Source organism: Pseudorca crassidens, chromosome 6, assembly GCF_039906515.1.
Source record: "Pseudorca crassidens isolate mPseCra1 chromosome 6, mPseCra1.hap1, whole genome shotgun sequence".
In the NCBI taxonomy this organism is placed as follows: domain Eukaryota; kingdom Metazoa; phylum Chordata; class Mammalia; order Artiodactyla; family Delphinidae; genus Pseudorca; species Pseudorca crassidens.
In genome coordinates this window covers 90,888,954-90,893,189 of record NC_090301.1, presented here as the reverse complement: position 1 = coordinate 90,893,189, position 4,236 = coordinate 90,888,954, and the positions used below count along the sequence as shown (strand labels likewise).

The 4,236-nt window shown below is 46.5% G+C and overlaps 1 long non-coding RNA gene across 1 annotated transcript; it reads left to right on the top strand.

Moving 5' to 3' along the window:
- Positions 1-991: 991 nt before the first annotated feature.
- Positions 992-2,192, top strand: LOC137225889 (uncharacterized). Its single transcript, XR_010944074.1, has 2 exons — positions 992-1,300; positions 1,632-2,192. It is a non-coding gene; the product is annotated as an uncharacterized lncRNA (long non-coding RNA).
- The last annotated feature ends 2,044 nt before the right edge of the window (positions 2,193-4,236 follow it).

Below are 4,236 nucleotides of genomic sequence, written 5' to 3'. Positions count from 1 at the left end.
TTCCCATCATAATACCAATGCATTGTTAGTCTCCAAGATTAAAAAATAATAAAACACACCGTTTACTCACATTACTCAAGGGTTCAGTCCTTTGACTTCTTAAGTTCTCTACGAAACCCACTTCTTAGAAGGTCTCGTGGTGATTTCGCGGAGATACACATCATCTCTAAGGTGATGACTCCTAAATCTTTCCCCTGGGCTTCAGCCTGGTAAACCTAGGCATTGACAATTAACATGTCAAAAAAAAGGAAACCTCTCGATTCTCAGCACCGTCTCTAACCCAGCTGTTACCACTAATATTCTACTTAGCAATAAACAGCTTAATTCACTCAGGTGAGCAGGCCAAAACTCAGCACTCAGCCTTGAAACTTCTCTTTCCCAATCCATCACCGAAATTGTGTTTGCTTAAGCTTAAAATGAGATACAATTAAAACAAAACAAAACAAAACCAACACGGTGAGAGAGTCAACTCTGAAGGCGAATTCTCTCCCATCTTTGCCTTAAACTCCCTCCCTCTCCAAAGGGCTCAAGTTCGTCCCCACAGTTGATGTCGGCTCACCGCTTGGCCGTCTGGAGGCTTCCCGGATGGCCCCAGAGAACTGCACCAAAGGGGTGAAAAGTCTTCTGTTACAAATTAAAAGGGAGCCAGGCCTCTCAGCTACCCACGGACGGCTCCCGAGAGGCCGGGGGCTCGGGCCAGGCAGAGCACCCCCGGACGGCTTTTCACGCACCACGGGGTCCGCCCTTGTCCTGCCAAGACCGTCGCAGTACCCCACGCGGGCCACTGTCCTTCCGTGGACATCACTCTGGCTGCGGCCACCGAGGTGCGTCCCCACGCTTCGCAGGAGGGGCTCTGTGGCCAAAGTCTTCCCCGCATCCAGAGCTGGCCTCAGCGCCAGGCCGGGAGCGGTCCGCCAGCGCGAGCCCTCTGAGAAGGAGCGTGGCCTGGATGGGGGGCGGGGATAGGGCGTGCTCGGGGCGGGGGCGGGTCGGCTCGGACGTTTTGGAGGCTGCCGCCCTTGCTGCCGCCGTCCCCGTTCCCACTGGCCCGCGAGTAGGCGCGCCCGTGCGTCATGAACGCCGCTGGCCACGGAGAAGGACTCGGCGAGGCTTTTGATGGCAGCGGGCCGCGGGAGCTGGTCAAGGCGGTGCGCAGGGATGCAGGAGGCGGTGGCCTGGCGGCAGAAGTACTGCGGGCTGAACACTCGGTGGGGCCTCCAGCGCTTCTCCACGTGGTGCGTGAGCGCGATGCGGGACAGCTGGTGAAGGACTGAGCTCGCAGCGCCCTCTGACCTCGAAGGTATGCCTTTTGGTGGGTGCGTGGCTCCTACGGCTTGTTGTGGCCAGTAGGGTGTAAGCAAAAATTACAGCTGCATCAAGTTGGAGCACGTAATTGCTGTTACAAGACCCTCCTGAGTATACTCTTTCCACTGCCACAGGGACTGGTATGATCCAGACAGTGGTGAATTCATCAGCCTGGGTCCTTCTGTGAGGATAAGCATGGTCAACAGAAAGAGCAGGTAGAATACTACTTCTGAGAACTTTCCAGATTAATTTTGCCCTCCTCAGTAAAGTGAAATGGGGTCTCTCTCCTAAGTACTCTAAGATGAAATACTTGCTCTGTCTTGCAGGTACTCCATCCAGGCAGGGCCTCATCCTGAGAAGGGGCCTGATCTTCCCATCTGTGTAAAAATGTTGGTTAAAATTGTTTAAGCCACAAGAGAACGTTACTTCAGCAAGTACTTATATGGTTTGCAAAACTTCAGAAAATCTCCAGGGCTTCCCTGGTGGCACAGTGGTTGAGAATCCACCTGCCAATGCACGGGACACGGGTTTGAGCCCTGGTCGGGGAAGATCCCACATGCCACGGAGCAACTAAGCCCGTGTGCCACAACTACTGAGCCCATGTGCCACAACTACTGAAGCCCATGTGCCTAGAGCCCGTGCTCTGCAACAAGAGAAGCCACTGCAATGAGAAAGAAGCCCGTGCACTGCAACGAAGAGTAGCCCCCGCTCACCGCAACTAGAGAAAGCCCACGCGCAGCAATGAAGACCAACACAGCCAAAAATAAATAAATAAAATAAATAAATTTATAAAAAAAAAAAAAAGAAAGAAAATCTCCAGAATCTGGGCCCCAGAATACTACGCCTCCAGTCACTGAATAGAAAATAAAATCTTCATCTAAGAGACACCTCTTCTTTACGAAATCTAATTGTACAAAGTGATAGAGATGATCATATTAAAAGCGTGTACTCTATATTCTAAGTATTTGGACCCTCATACTCCACTTTCTCCATGGACTTTCAAGCAAGCTTTGTTTACAGGGGCTTACTTATGCTTTTTCTTTCCTCAGCAAGTGCTACCATATGAGACCACCCCGATGTACACCCTACCATCTGAATCAGAGTTACTAAATTGCACTTTGTTATCAAAGGTCTCTGTAAGCACTGTCCTACGATTCTTCTGCATCTGATGTGACATAGGGGCTGAGAATTTTTACTTTTAGACCATATATGTCCCCTTTTCAATGCAGGAAATCTCTTCCCAAGTTTGATAGGAAGAAAAACTTTGTCTCCTTGAGGAACAAAATATATTAAGATCTCACCATATTTTCCTCTGCATATTGGCACCTGAGAAAGTTTGTGGGTTTTATGTTTAATTCCAGAAGCTGCGCTGATCCTTATTGTTGGAGTATTGCTTTCATCCTCTTAACTCAAACCTCTCTATGCCACCATACATTCAGACCGGGTCAACTGCATCCTCATCCCCAATGTTTATCTGTGGCCACGTGAAAGAGAACAGAGGAGAGAGAGTGTGTGCTGGGGCAGGGCAAACAGATGGAAGGAGGCACACCAGGAGCCAATGAAACCACATGGCATCAGACAGATTGTGGCTCAAATCCCATGTCTGCCATCTGATTGTCACAACTTACATTTACATTACATTTACAATTTGCATCCTCTGCAAGCTTAGGTTTCCTCATCTGTAAATTGGTAATGAAAATACCCACTTCAGAGTTATTGGGAGGATCAGTAAAAACACTGAAACAATTAGTATGATGTCTGGTTCTCAGTAAAAGCTTAATAAATGGTAGCTCTCATTGTTCTTATTATTGTTATTGAAGAAGAAAGATGAGGGGGAAATTCCAGCAAATAAGTCAACAGACTCAAAATGGAACTATTAGCGAGTTGTCTTTAATGCACTTTCTCTATGACGTGTGCAAAGCCTCAGACCTCCAAGAAAACTATGACATGGTAATGTTTTTCCTCTAAGAATTCTATTTTTTTTTCTCTTTTTGTTTCTTTTCCTTCTTCCAGGATTCATGACTAATTATGGCCACTGCTTTGCTCAAGTGTGTTTATTCATTCATTGTTTTATTCATCCACCGTTCATTCATTCAAAAAGATATGTACCGTGAATCTGCTTTGTGCCAGATACTGAGCTAGGTGCTAGGAAATAATAGAGGCACAGCCCTGCGTTTATGGAGAGCACAGCCTAGAGAAGGAAGCAGACTAAAGGCTACTACAAAAGGTAATTATGTGCCTCCTTTTGTCACAAGCAACAGTGACCCCATGAGCTATTTCACACAAAGGTCTTAATGAATCCTCCTAGGATTATTCATCACTAATGAAAAACTCCTAAAAAGGTGAAAGCTCAATCCACGTAAGTGAATCTCTAATGGCAGAAGTTCTCTTGTGGCACCAAGAGTAAAACAGATATTTAAATCAAAAGCCATGCGAAGAACCCCTCAAATCCCAGCACATGGTTAACTCCTATTCTGCCGGAAACCGAGACTTTGATATTCTTTGCACGTGGTAACTGTGAAACAGGGATGTTCTCAACCCCTTGCCCCAAAGTGGCACTCTTCCTCCTTTCTTATAAGCTCAAGACAACTAGAGTCTGTTTTATATTTTAAAGATAAGGACTTCTTGACTAGATGAGCAAAGAAAGAACCACAACTGGAGGAACAGTAGACTTTTTTCATTCAAAGCTGAGACATTTAAACATACATAGATGGGAAATGTAATTAAATTATGAAATGGAATGTGATGATTCAAGTTGAGTGGAATTAAGTATAAGCCTGCTGCACATTAGAATCACCTGGGGACCTCTTCAAACATTCCAATGACCATGCTCCAACCTGGACCAAGTAAATGAGCGTGCTTGGGATCTGGACATTGGAATTTGTTTTTCCATTTAAATCTCCCAGGAGATTCTGTTACACAGCCAGGGGT